Here is a 14,956-nt window from a genome sequence, read left to right as displayed (position 1 = left end):
AATTTTCTGAAAACATTGGGATTGATGTGGATACAAAAAACCAGTATGAGACTCGTTTTTTCACTGGCCTACGTTCTTACAATTTTCTACAAAAATATTTGATTGATTTACAGACAAAATACTAGGATTGGACTCGTCCTTTACTGACTTTTGGAACTCATCTTGACTGGTAAAAATACCAGTATTCTATTAAAAATTTATGTGTTTCCAACCACACGACGTTTCCTCTGTTATCAGAGGAAACGTCGTCTCTGATATCAGAGGAAACGTCGTGAAAAAGAAATATAAAGGTAGGTCGTGAAAAGATATATATCTTTTAATTTTCAATTATCATTTGTACTATTTATTTTTTAAAGCTAAAAGCTAACCGGGAATGCTAGTTTGTTGACATTGACTTGTTTGTTGTACCAGCAACAATATATTGTAAGTGTTTGAATTAGTTGATGCAAACTGATTGTTGAGACGGTGTTCATGAAGATGAAAATCCCCTTTTGACTAATCTTCTCTAATTAATAAATAAATTTTAAATGCGGAATAAGATTGCTACAATTTTTATAACGTTTTCCGTTTGCGCATTCAGGCACGATCCAATATTGTTTAGCATCAACCTGGCCTTCCAGACAACAAAATTGTTGTCGTCTGCTTTGGAGGAAATCGATTACGTCTAACAGGCCTGCAAGGGAAAATCAATACTTAACTTTCATTCCTTTTTTTTCCTTTGTACGCGTACATGCATAATTCTAGCTTAGCAATCAAATAACCTTACTAAAAGAATTGAAAATAATTGAAAAGAAATTGTGAATACAACAGAAAATAGTTTCCCCACACATTATTTTATATTTATATAAAAAACCCGAAATGGGTAAACTGGCAACGCCCATGCTGTCCGTATGAAATTTGTACGTATTTAACAGAAATGCTTGAAGTTCTTCGACAGAGACTCACGTTATTGTACCGTTTTGAAACGCTAAATTACACGCAGGTTTGATTTCTTGTTTAATATTGTGACGACCACTGCCGCAATTCACTAAATGAATGACTCAACAGCGCTTTTTTGGACCTGGTGTATTGATCCTACCACAGTCACACTCCAAACCCAACTGTCTACTGAGAGCCCCGTGTCACTCGTAGGCTCTCCTATTTAAAGGGAAAGATTGTTACCCGCCAAGGGTGACGCGGGAAGTAGAAAGAAGATGGTCACGTAGATAACCTCTACGTGACCGTTCGAATAGAAAGCGCATAGAAGGGGTAAGCTCTTCCGGTAAGATGGTCAAGCAGATAATTCTACTTGACCTTACGGAAGTGAAAGCGGAGAAAAAGGGTTGGGGCTGATGTACGAGACGTTCCCAGCACGTGGATGTCCTCGGACTCCACGTGTCTATCGTTAACACGTGGACGTCCTCCGAATCCACGTGACAGGTCCCCCCCGTTTGAAGGCGATCGCCCCCGATTGCCATAGTATGTGACAATTACCGTGATAGCGAAGGATAATAGTAATAGTAAAATAATAATAAACCAAAATTGGTAACATCCGTTTTCCGTGTTCAAAAGTCCGTGTCTTGTGTCCTAATCAGTCGCTCCTCCGTGGCCGCTCCTCGTAATGCGTAATCCGCTGTTTCGTACACCTGCATGCCAGCCTTGATGTGGGTATCTAAACGTTGTGCAAACCGTAGTGTGAATCCTGTCAGGCCAAAAATACTGAATAGTGAGATCACAAACGCTATTATCCATTCATATGGATAGTTCCTATATCTTGGCGTTGGTGACGCGTCCAGCAGGTTCAAAATCTGATTATGTGTTAGCGTTGCTGCTGCTTCTAGTTTTTCTTGTTGTCGCAACATGCTGCTGAACTTGTCGAGGTGTGACGCATTTGATGACGGGAACTGTACGACCGTTGCCATTTTTGGGTTGGTGAGGTTTGGACGAAACTCCGGTAGGTCTGGCATATGAATTGATATGGCTGTGGCTGTTGTGGTGCCTTCCAGGCTTGCTGGAAATATCCAATCCTCTGCGCGCGCTGTGCATCATTGTGGGACTTCAAAGTATCCTACTGCCGGTAACTGTAGGCGTTGTGACGGTACTTGCTTACTGTCCGGAGGGCATGAAAACTACAAAGAGCCTTCATGGTTTATCGTACAAACCTTAGAGAGGGGCTGTGACAACAATCTCTTATGTTTATACAGCTTTGTGACCCGTTACTGGTTATCAACGGACCACAAGTTTCTGCTGTACCCACCATGTACTACATCAGAAGGCAATTTGAATTCTGCGTGTTGGGGGGAAAAAACATTTGAAAGATTCCACCACCCATTCAATACTTGGCTGGAATACGATGTTCATAATATTATGAATCCAGAGAACAAGCCTGGTAAGTTTCAATTACTTTATGTGCAATTGTATTGTAATCTCTAGAATTAATTTTTATTTTGTTATTGCAGTGAATTTTACGAGAGCTTACCTACTTTTACGAGAGGAAAACGTGAAGACAGCAGTCCGCCTACAGTTGTTACGGCAATCAGAACAAGTTCCGTCATCAACATTATTCAAAGTAATTACATTAAGGTATTTTCGAACTTAAAAATTCAAAACTTTTTTAAAATTCAGGTAGCAACAGTGGCGAACCAAGGGCCCAACTTTTGAAGCGCCAGTACCTAGTACTATTTACGAGGCAGAACTGCAGTCCAAAATTGATGCTTTGGAGAAGAACATAAAGAAATTCAAAAAACCCACTGAATAACTTACAAATTTTTGGTTTAAATGTCCTAAAAGATGTTTTTTCTGTGTTCTCGCCATGCCGTGTTGGCCACATTGCGCCTTTCTAGTCTTTGTGCCCTGTTGTTATGTTGCCAGAACGAACTGGATTATCAGTCATGTCATGATAAATATAAAGCAATTTGTGTTATTTTGCAGATCTTTATTTTGTGAAACTATAAAAATTTAACGTAGGGAGTAAAAGTGCATTTTAAAAACCGTCCCATAACGGATATCGGGTACGAGTATTCGGACGAGTATAGAAGATGAGCCCCGGCTGAGTCTAACGGCCGGGTATGTGAACGGCTTTTGGCTCTTATTTAAGAGGCTCACCGTCTTTTTTCTTCTTTTTTTAACCGTCCTCGATACCAGTCTAGGAGGCTGTTATGGCTGCAAACAAGGGGTCCAAATACCCGCCCGCTGGACCAGTCTAGGACTCTAGACGAGTCCTAAATACCAGTCTTGGATGGGATGTTGCCCTCTGAATTTCTGCTAGGGATCTGTCGGAAATGCTATGTTTCCCTCAAACATGTAAAACGTATAAAAGGATGCCCTTTTTGTTCCCAAAAGTTAGTTCTATAGTTCTACAGTTCGTTTCAGTTCTTCAACTATCTTCAGTTCTAGTTCCAGTTCCAGTTCTTATTCTTAGTGCTACAAGTGTTGTTTAATTCTTCAAATATAGTGAGTTTAATTTGTTCCTATTCAATAATTATTGTGAGTGCTTTCATCGCTTCTTATGCGACCGACAAGCCCGTTTTCTTTATCTTTTCTCTTTCAACGTTTGACATCTTTATTCTATCTTCGCCACGGCGGTGACGGTAAGACTGAATTCGTATGACTCCATTTTTGTATTTCTGTTTCCCATTTATACCCCATATCTGTGTAATTCTTTTATTATCTTTGGCCTATTAGAATAAAATATATTCGGCATTGTGGTAACGCCTTCCCGAGTTCATTTTCTTATTACAATTTGTCTTTAATAACGTAAAGTCATCCTTTCAATCACTAAAACGTGTGCCTATGTTGTTTTACATAGGCGAATTCCCAAAAATATCTTGTAGTTGCCTTCAAGACTTCCGTAGTAGCCCATCAGCACAGTTTTGGCACCGTTGCTAAAACGGCTGTGGCTGGGATCGAACTCGCGTCTCCCTCACCACAGTCGGATTTTCTTTCCACTGGACCATTCTACTTATATTATAACTAATATTTCCGAACAATATAAATAGAAATCTAGAAAAATACTTGTTTTGAAAGTTTTTTTCGACAACAGGTCAAAAACAGAATTTAAAAAACCTAAAGATGAAGTCAAAATTAAGTTAAACTTTCGTTCCCTCAAAAGCAATTAAACAAATTATGCTAAATGTTTTTTATTTTCAAACTTAAGTATGATTTGTTAATTTTTTTAAGGAAATGAATTATTTAAGATTAAAGTCCTATCATAAATAATGCTTGTTTTAAGCATTTCTTATGCTAAATAATATATATTTTCCTAACTCCCACTTTTCTAGCTTCTTTTTTTTTTAAAGCGCAAGTTTAATTTTAAGGCGCTGAAACCAACCCCCAAAACTCAAGCTAACCTAATAAACGTATCCCATTTTTAATGAGCACAACATTTAAATGATGCCGCTTTGATGCCGATTTCGTGCCTTAAACGTGTGTCGGCTCTCTCCGTCATCTGCGGAAGGTTTCGGGTGCCGAAATGGTACCCTTTTCATACCCGCCTTGAGGATGCCTTAGTATCCTGCAAACGGGTACCATTTTGGTGCCGTTTTGGTGCCTGAAATCGGCAAAAAAAACTTTGGGCAAAAACTGAAAATGGACAGTCAAAAAACAACTTTCTGGGATAACTCGAAAACGTTTAGAGTCTAAAGCCTTCAATTTTTTTCTAGAAATGCACAACCAAAATTCCCGCTAGGTCAAATTTTTAAAAGTAAATCTATTAAATACTTCAAGTGGTAGAATTTTTGTTTCAATTGCCTAGCGTTCCAATTGCGCCCTACCTCCACTATAATTAGCACGCCAATAACCAACTAACAAAAATTTGTAATAACAAACCTAACTAACTTATACATGTGTTCAGTTTCCGATATTTGTCATACACGCAATGATAAAAGCCTATAAAACTTTAAAAATGCATTCAGAAAGGTAAGAATTATTCCTGGAAAACATATACTAACACATTTTTCTCTTGTCTAGGGCCGGGATTGGATCCGATCGCTTTTCGACTGTCTAATTCTCATAAATCCCTCCGTTACATATTTCTTCTCACCCTTCTTCTTTCACTTTACTTACCCAATCATGAGTGACCGGTTAGGTCTGAACGGAACAGCGTCGGTGTGTGGTGCCGGAAGGTTTCGCCCTTCGACTGCCCTACGATTAGTTCTTTTCGAGTCGCTCTCGACAAAATAGTGTGGCCAAGAAAAGGTAGCAGGCCACGAGACATGCGATATCAAGTGGTCACATGATAATATCCTGTGACGTCCTCTGAGTGTTCTGGGTAACCACCAGAAATCAAGCCTTAAATTTATACCACAAGTATAATCTGGCCCAGAAGGGCGGCCAGCTCACGGAGTCAATCTCACTCGTGAGCGGGGTCTAGAACTGCTACAAAAGCCCGAATTAGTGAAACGATCCTGAAGGTGGGAAGGTGACGAGGCAATCGAACGTGGAGCTACATGCGATGCTCCTTATGAAGAATTATTGTTCCTTTGTCTTGTACTTAAGAGTCAATAAATATTTTATGCAAACTATAAAAAAAACTTGCTGCTCGCACCATATTTCGATCTGCAAATCTTGCATTCATGTAAACTGGACATTTGTTGGACATACGGTATAAAATAGGCTAGTTTACATGGATTCGGATAATTCAGTTTTGTGTATGCCAGTAAAAAAGGTGGTGTAGTAAGGGCGAGCTTTTGTTTGGTAATAGTTTGGAGCCGTATATTACTTGGGGACCTCAATGTTGTAAACAGAAGCTGCGTAAGTGATAGTGTGGTAGTCGGACATCTAAACGCAATACTGAGGAGCTATTGTTGTGTATTATTCCCGGGCCTTAGTCGTGTAGTACGTGGGTGCTTCCGAATAATGGCGGCCGAATAGTACTATGAATCCTCGGCGTAGTCCGCTGGTGCAGCATTTAATGTTATGTTAAGATGTTATGGTAAGATATTTCAACATTTTGATTCACACATCTTTTTTTCGCGTAAGATAGGTTCTTGATCAAGTCAAATTGGGTAAAGAAGGAGAAAGAAAGCGATGGCAGAATTGGATCAACACGACATGTTGGCTGATTTCGGTCTCGCGTAACGCTATCGTCATCATCGCCGCTTCCATTTTGGCTTACGCTCTGACTGAACCTGGCCAGAGTAGCTATCCTCTCACCTAACAGGTAAGTCACGCACATCCCAATATATTTTTTAGTTAAATGAATCCCCTGTAAAAATGGAAAACAATGCTATTTCGCCATTAAAAAACACCGTATTTCATTTTGCAAACTTTCCCCTAAATAGCTAACGTTTATACATTTAGGTGACATTCCTAGCGGATTCCCTCCATTCAGAGCGCCGCCCTTTTCGTTTGAGGCAGACGGAAAGACATACTCTTTCGTTGGACATCTACAAAAATCTCGGTTCTGCACTTTACATTTCTCTATTGATCGCCATAATTGAATCGATTGCGATTGCCAAATCCTTAGGTAGGGTATATTTAAAGCAGCTGTCATGCAGAGATGATGTTATTAGTTTCTTTTAAACATGTCTGGATTACATGGATGGAAATGAAAATGGATAGCCAAAGGGAGTCGCGTTGACGTCACCTCTTAGAACAGGTACGGTACATTGGGATGTTTCCGTGGGAACGGGCATCGTGTTGCAGGTGGAAGTGGGTATCATGGACGGAAAGGAAGTGGAAATGTGCCTTGTAGGAACAGCAATGAAGAAAGGGGTAATAATTTTCGTGGACAGCAGGAAGGTAATTTTTTTAGTTTCTTTTATTGCAGTAGTAACCCGACATCCATTTTTTTCTAGATGTTACTAGTGAGACAATGGATGCAGATTTTCAGTTTATTTCATTTGAACATCTTGGCAAAGGAATTACTGCCAACGTATTAGGAAACGCATTAGAAGAAAACTATGTTGAATATGTCACAGAAGAGATCGCTTCAATAGGAAAAGAATATTTGGAAATTGAAGAAAATGTGGATGCAGAAATTTTACACGATGAACTAGTTGATGAAGGTATTTAACTGTTAAGTTAATAATTAAAGGTTTCTTAAATTTTTTTTTTTTTTTTGGTTTCAGACTATGAATTTCAAGCTGCAAAAGGGGATGATGGAATTTTTGTTCCGTATCGCAAAAAACAATGCAACAATATGAATAACACACCGGATACGAGCCCCTCAAACGCACTGCAAACTCCTCAATAGGCTGCAAAAGGAACATCAGAAGTTTGGTCACAGCAACGTAATAATGGCAAAATTAGCATTATTTTAAGTTTAATATTAACATTTTTACCTTTTTAGAATTTCAGTCATACACGAAGAGGTTTCTTGAATTTCTGAAAATTCTGATGAAGCAATTAATGGAAAAAATCGACCGGTTGGAGGCTGAAAAATGAATTGGTTGTGTTTGCAACGTGGAAGAGGCCGATTATCCTGAAGAAGTATTCGCTTTGCCGCTAGATTGGAGAAGTTAAGGAATTACAAAAAGCACTGGAATTGCGTTCTATGCTGCAAAAACTGGTAATTATGTATGAAAAAGTTTTTAAAAGTTGTTTGTCTTAATGAATTTGAAACTATTTTTTAGAAGCTGGTGTTATTTAGAAGAGGGGGAAGATCTCTCAGTGATATGGTTTACCGGATTATGGGGAAACTTTTCACAGACCAAATCTGCGCTTCATTCACGTGGAAAGGAAAAAGTAAAAAAAGGAGAAAAAAAAATTGTTTCAGCGAGCTAAAAACATAAATACTGCCACAGTTAGTAAGAAATTTTATATACATACATTAATGCCTTTCACTAAAATTTCTTTATAAAAATATGTGCTGTTCGCGCAAATACCCGCCTTCAGATTGAAGAAAAATTAGATGACGATATTTAGTTTTGTATTCGCGAATGGTTGCGACATTCTCAAGAGAAATGTGACCGAAAAGGATTCTCCGCTGCAAATTTTGAAGACGAGTAAAGGTGAGTAAAGTAACATGAATAAGTTTTCATCTAAAATTCTAATTTAACTATGTTAATTTTGAATAGGTTTGTTACGGCATATGAATCCCGGCAAGATAAGAATATAAACTTAAAACTTTAAAATTCATCCTGCAATATTTATTGCTTAAAAGATTTAGATGCAAATTTAGCAAATAAAAAAACAGTTGAAAATGTTTGTTTTGTTTATGGTTATTTGTATTTCTAATTGAGGGTAGTAATATTCATACAAATGATATGTCGAAATAGAAGGGGTGGAGACAAATTTTAAAAGATGGCAACTACGCGAATTCGCAAATTGGCAACGTTTGAGCAAAGCGTCACTTTTGTTCTCAGTCTTCCTTGTCGTTTAGTAGAGTCGAGTGCGCCATTTTTGTGCTCTTGTTTTCGGTATATTTTTTAGGAATATCTCTGTTGAAAATTTGAATAGGAAGCCATCGAATGAAGAGCTGATGCTGCCATATCGCTTAAAGGCAATTTAATGATGAACGTATTTGCTGGATGAGATCTTAATAGCCTTTTGAATCTGCAATTAAAAATCAACAAGTTAGAATCTTTTGATTATTTCATTGTCTACCGAGCACTTGTGTTTTGAAACACAATCCGCAAATTGTAAAGGCGCAATTGCGCCTTTTAGCACTTCGAAAAGATGGAAAGTACTGTCCCGTTGGCCACTAGCCCCACGATTCCTGTAGTTGAGGCAATCAAGCCTATAATGACGAACGCGTTTCGAGGGACCTGATTCAAGAGCACCAGCTGCTCCTTGATCTAAAACGCATTCTCATTAGTGTTGGATTTCAACAGGGAATGGTTGAAATCGATTTTCGTCGAGTTTCCCATACCGTTGATGCTATTGGCGACTTTCCTGCTGAAATTCATCTGTTCGGCAGTTGAAATTTGTCTCGAATTGTAGCCGCGGAAAATTTGCTCCTTCTGTGAAAAAAGTATCAGATAATCAATTTGTGTAATTCATAGGGTTCTGTTCTAAGATAATCTTTATTTGTCGAACGAATACTACTTCGTGATTTAGATGTAAAGTACCAGAAAGGCAAAAAAAAAAAAAAAGGAAGACGTAGTTACGATTTTGCCTTGCTGCTGTAAAGAAGTTTTGTAACCATTAAGTCCGGAGCTATCCAGTTGAAAAGCTTTACAAGAGCGGCTTTGTCGCCGCCTGAAATCATTCGATCAATCGTGAATGGTAGCGTATAATTCGCATCGAGTTTGAGAGGTTTTTTAGCAAGCGAAATAGAACATAGAGACAAATGTTAAGATAATTGCGCGAGTTGCATCAGATTGATTTAACCTTTTCCTTGATGGATTTTAGTTGATCGACAACTTCTGTCGACGTCATTCTTTTGGTGGGATCGTCTTCCAACATTTTCTGAAGTAGTTCATCCTCGTATAATCTGCATTTTTTTTTCGTCAATTTATACAGTGGAACGATAAATTCTATGTTAATAGAAAAAAATGTTTTAGGATGTCGGGAATTACTTTGCATGTTGATCGGATTTCCTTCAATTATGTTGTGAATTTCGCTCTCATTAGAACGGTAAAGATGTTGCCCGTCCAAGAACAGACATCCAAAGACGAGAACAAGTGCAAAGATGTCGTTCTTGACGTCCCCTCGACACTTTTGGCCTGTCGTCCATAGTCTCAATATTTCGGGAGCAAAATAATTTGCGACTCCTCGTATTCCACTCATCGTGAACGTTCCCCTCTCATTTACGGATTTGGATAATACGAAATCGGCAAATTTGAGTGTCACCGCAAAAGGTTGTGTAGCAGATATGGCCGAAATAAGGATGTTGTGCGGATTAATATCACGATGAACAAAATTCTTTGAATGAATGTGTTCGAGTCCCGAAGCTAATTGTTGAAAAGCTTCAATAAGACATGGCATAGGTCCGTTGTATTTATCGGGTTTATTCAACTCTAAGAACAGCTCACCTAACGAAGCGACGCACAATTCCAACGCGAAGTACCTGTAACATGGGGACGAAAAACTTTCAGGTATTGATATCGTTTTACTTCAAAATCACGACGCAGTAATCTCACCTGAAGTCTTCGTCACTTTCACAATGAAATAGTTTCACGATGTTTGGATGATCCAATTGTTTCATAGCATTTTCTTCTTTTTCTTCATTCCAATTTTGCAGTAAAAATTTGTTTACTGCGACTGGACGGCCATTGAACTTTCCTTTCCATACGGAGGCAATTCCACCAGTTCCTAGTAGAACGCGGTCAGACTTACTGTCGATCGAAATTAGTTTCCTTGTTCTTTTCGGAATTTCCTCCATTTTTCCAACATACAAAAATAAACAGTTAACTGTGGAATAGCCAAGATAGCTGAAAGGATACAAGACAGTTTCCGAATGGCGCTGTTGCGATAATTTTCTTCCAATCCTTGGCAAAATCGCCGACGCCTTCAGGTGACCGTAACGCGCTCATATCTACTGACCTTGATTATCAGCAGAGATAAAAATCCTATACGCAACCGTGTGAGACGAACAAAAACGGTTCTTTGCTGATAAGCTTCACCAAAAGATATCAGGTTGTAGTGCCGTCGTCCGGTGATTAAAGATTTAAACGTTATCGTCCAAACGCGTTACGCGTTTGCCAAGGAACTCGAAGCAAATGAATCGCAAAATTGCCATGTTCCTGCATTCAATCTATCCTGGACGTTTTGCAACTAACAGCTTTTTTTGTATCGAAAACATGGCGGGAAATTCGAAAGAAAAATTTAGATCGACGCTAACCGCGTAGAACTAGGTGTTGGTCGCATTGGAAATGTATTTAAAGGGAAGTACAGAACCCATGCAGTCACAATGAAAATAGTTTTGCTACAAATTGCAGCAAAAATGAAGAAGGATCCATGTTAAAGCTAGAACACATTGCCGTTAGCCCCAGAGCTCGAGATGAGTAAACAGACAAAATTTTCCTACTTCGTCAAAGATCGTTCACCTTGGAGTAAAACGAAGGACAAAATAAATGTATTTGTGGTTCATATACAGAATGTAGGACTTTATATAGGTTTATTAATTTGGCTGAATCTATAGGTTACATATTGTTCTGATGGTAAACATAATAGGATTCATTTTGTTTAGGCAATATGTGATATTAATTTAGAGGAGTTTTTGAAGCCTTTTTATCCAATCTAGACGAAAGCAGTCCCTGCCTACCTGCAGTAACAGTATGGCTGGAAATCTGAACGTGTACAGTGTCCTAAAAGTACTACGTAGCTCCAACGTACTACACCACAAGCTGCCCCATCTTACCACCCTGAGCCGACGTACTATACTGAAGCCCCGAAGTCCTATGCTGCACCAAGTTATTACACAACGGCTGCTCCTTCGTACTACGTGGAACCTAGCTACTACATCACAAAGGCTGCTGAATACTTTACTACCACGTATGCTGTTCCAGCTTACTATACTGAGGCTCCGCAATACTACTCTACAAAGGCTCCTGAATACACCACAACGTATGCTGCACCAGGCTGCTATACAGTGCCCTTCAAGTACTACACCACAACTTGCGCAGCTCCAACGTACTACACTGATGCTCCCCAATACTACACTACAAAGGCCGACGAGTACTACACCGCACCGTATGCTGCACCAAGCTACTACACTAAAGCTTCAACATACTATACAACAACCTGTGCTACTCCCAGCTACTACACTGAGGCAACGAAGTACTACGCAGCTCCAAGCTACTACCAGACTGAAGCCCCCCACTACTACACAACAAAAGCGCCAGAGTCCTACACTACTTACAGGTACAAATTGCGTTGTCCCTCAAGCTCAATAGTTAAAGATAATTAGATCTTGTTTTATCATTTGCTGCCCTCGTTCCAAAATGAGTATTTCCCTGCCATGTATTTATGCGTTAACTAGTCGTTATAATAAGAATGTGGTTTATAAATGAAATTTTGAATACAGCTTTATAATGCCGTTACCAAATCCATTTGTTTTATTCTGCATCGCATAAAGTGGATGAAGGCGATTTAAATTTTATTGTCATTTCTGAGCACTATTATTCCTTAGGATTAGTAAGAACTATATCACTAAATACGCCATACTCGGTTACCTAGCATAGAGTCCCATTGATTCAATGCGTTAGTTCATAGGCATTGTTTCGTTTGTGTGGTGAAAATCCATTTTCCATCATTTGTAATTGAATAGCAGTTTACATTTTTTTCAGGTTGCATATACACCGCTAATGGCAATTATTACTTCCAATATAAAATTTCTATGTTATGGAATGCTCAAAATATTCGGCAGAGATATCAGTATCGGTTTGCCAGTTTTGATTTTAGTTATAGGGAAAATAGCCAAAAAGGTTGCGCAAAGCACTTGAACTGACACACTATTCGTAACCTCCAGACCTGCCAGGATGGACTGAATCATACAGTACAGCTATTGATTCGATCCATCCTGACATCAGCTGATAGCTCTTACATCTCTATTCAATTTTGCATTGGAATGGTGGGCCCATCCCATACCAACGCTTGACGTTTCGAGTTGTAATTGCTTACAGACTCTTGGTTACTAGTATTCCATAATCCCATTATTGGGAGCGTGCCATACCCAGTCATTGTTCAAGTGCTGCTACGTGAAGGTACTCACGCATCTATTATATACCGTGAATTACGGCACCAAACCACGTTGCTAACGTTATCGTGCATTTTCCGTCATAAAACAACTCCCATTTAAATTCGGCGAAACTATTGTACAATGTAATAAATGAACTGTATCAAGAAAATAGTGATAAATAACATCCAAGTACTTATAAAACAAAAAACTTAATTAAATGTTTCAAATTTTCAATTATTATGTAGCATTCATGAATTAGGGCGTGGCATCACGCACGGTTAATGACATGCAAGAATACTCCATATCAACTGGCGGCCGATATTGGCACCAGTGCGTCCATGCATTGGTTGGGTGTTATTGCAAGTTGTGCCGTGAAAATATGAGTTGAAGCCAATGTAGGATCGCCATTAGTTGTTTTGGCATTTGTTGTTAATACTGAAATTCCAACGTAGACATGGCGTTGTCATCGCAGGACATCCATTTTCCCCTACAAACTGGTGAAAATCAAGACAAACGAGCGGATGTGCGATGAAGCCCTTTTTTTTAGTGCAATATTGTAATTTGAAGATCAAGACTAAATATCAACAGGTATCGGATGTGTTCGCTGCGGGAATTCTGTTGAAATGGAAAAAAAATTATTATTATTAAATTTTATTATTGACAATCAAAATACAAAAAATGAAATACATAAACAAAACAAACCGAAATTTGAATGTGTTGCGTGCAGGAAGGACGATGGTTTCTAGGGTTTTCGACACAAGGAGGAAAGAAGACAGATATCCAAAGGATCAGGGGTAAGGGCAAAAAAGAACGAAAACATTAGTTGATAGGTTCGATGTAGTTTGCCGGTACCAATCCGGGTCGGACTGTCCTCGGGACTGTGCCCATCATCCATCCCTCATTGATCGGTTTGCAATCGACTATAACACCGCCATCGTGAAAGGAGACATCGTCGTCACCATCGGAATTTAATGGGTGGAATAAACGAAAACAGCGAGTTTTCCGCAAGAAAACATTGTACATGCGGATCCCAATAACTGAAATGGCTTCCCAAATACTCTGCACAAGACTTTGTAGCTGATATTGTGGCCGGAATTACCGTCGGAGTAACAGTAATTCCACAAGGATTAGCCTACGCCACTGTGACCGGACTCCCTCCTGAGGTCTTCGAATTCATTGAAACAGAATTTTGAATAACCTTGACATTCCAGGTACATTCCTACCAAAGTTAAAAGAAGTGTAATAAGAAGTGAAATTTAAAATGATATAGTTCAAAACCTTTCAGTATTTTGCTGTTACATTTGAGATGTGAACTACTCCAGACACTTTTTCTCCATGGAAATAAATTCCAGCAGGAACATCTAAATTTTATCATGAGACTATCTATACCCATAATGCAGCTATAGAACCATAACTAAAAATCATTGCAAGCCAACAACTAACAGATGGCGTCCGTACTTTAAATGACAACAGCTGCTCGTAAGTGTTATATTTTTATAAGTGTTTATCAAATGTCAAGCTACACTACACATTTGGTTTCCGGAACCCCTTTTTAATAAGCGTTTAAATACCGACCTGTGGTGCCCTTTGTCTTCAGTCGTTCAGAGCAGTTCAAAGAGGTTTGTCTTATGTTCCTATTTATTGCAGAGTTTAAGGTAGACTTTAATTGATGTTCTTTTAACTAATTTAATCCTACTCTTCGTGTGTAGATGAAAGAAAATTTTTATGTACTTCGTCGTGACCAGCTGAACTGATGCACAGATGGGCAGGTGTGTATCTTTCCCGATCACCATCTGAGTTTATTGAAAACTGGAACTTGTCTCGTCAGCCACACTCTTTAATTGGTATTGATTTTGACGCGCATATGTTTCTCGTAATTGAATGTTTCTTATGTGTTGTACCCAACTGTATTTGAATTTGTTCTAGTGAAAGCTGTTGCACGTCTTATGCTGCAACAAAAGTTTTGGCGCAATTGTATTGGGGGATGTGATTTAAAAAACGTACCTGGGGGCGACCTCGAACACAGTTGATTGGCATCGCTAGTTCATCGAAGCTTAAGCAACGTTTCGCAACGCGTAATATTTGCCATGCGTTCAACAGCTAAGGTAAATTTATGTTTTTTTCTTGCTGGCACTGATGGACCGTTTACGTACTGGAATTTTCTTTTTTTCTATCGAGTATTTTGTTGATTTGCGTTTTCAGATGCGTTTATTCGAATTCCGTTTCCGGACGAAGCCTAAACAATGGTGAGTGCCCTCTCACTGTTGCCGTTTCTTATATTCGTCGTGTTTAATGTTTATTTTTAATGGGAGGTACTGAAGAAATTGATCAAATCGTTGGTGGGACGCAGGCTTCTGCTGGGGAATTTCTGTTTAGGGTGGGCGGTAAATTCTGATGCTAATCACAATGCTG

The 14,956-nt window shown here is 39.0% G+C and overlaps 2 long non-coding RNA genes across 3 annotated transcripts; one reads left to right on the top strand and one right to left on the bottom strand.

Moving 5' to 3' along the window:
- Positions 1–2,154: 2,154 nt before the first annotated feature.
- Positions 2,155–2,865, top strand: LOC130693897 (uncharacterized). The gene is made up of 3 exons (XR_009001799.2): positions 2,155–2,368; positions 2,439–2,548; positions 2,605–2,865. It is a non-coding gene; the product is annotated as an uncharacterized LOC130693897 (long non-coding RNA).
- A 5,284-nt stretch (positions 2,866–8,149) lies between these two features.
- LOC130693894 (uncharacterized) lies at positions 8,150–10,366 on the bottom strand. 2 transcript variants are annotated; one of them, XR_009001797.2, is made up of 7 exons: positions 10,005–10,366; positions 9,897–9,931; positions 9,441–9,815; positions 9,253–9,355; positions 9,030–9,120; positions 8,792–8,882; positions 8,150–8,717 (listed from the first exon to the last, which is right to left on the bottom strand). It is a non-coding gene; the product is annotated as an uncharacterized LOC130693894 (long non-coding RNA). The 2 variants fall into 2 exon arrangements; XR_009001796.2 differs by having other exon boundaries at positions 9,441–9,931.
- Positions 10,367–14,956: the final 4,590 nt, after the last annotated feature.

This window comes from Daphnia carinata, chromosome 3 (genome assembly GCF_022539665.2).
Source record: "Daphnia carinata strain CSIRO-1 chromosome 3, CSIRO_AGI_Dcar_HiC_V3, whole genome shotgun sequence".
In the NCBI taxonomy this organism is placed as follows: Eukaryota; Metazoa; Arthropoda; class Branchiopoda; order Diplostraca; family Daphniidae; genus Daphnia; species Daphnia carinata.
Note: the sequence above shows the minus strand (reverse complement) of the source record. Positions and strands in the feature narration are given on the sequence as shown.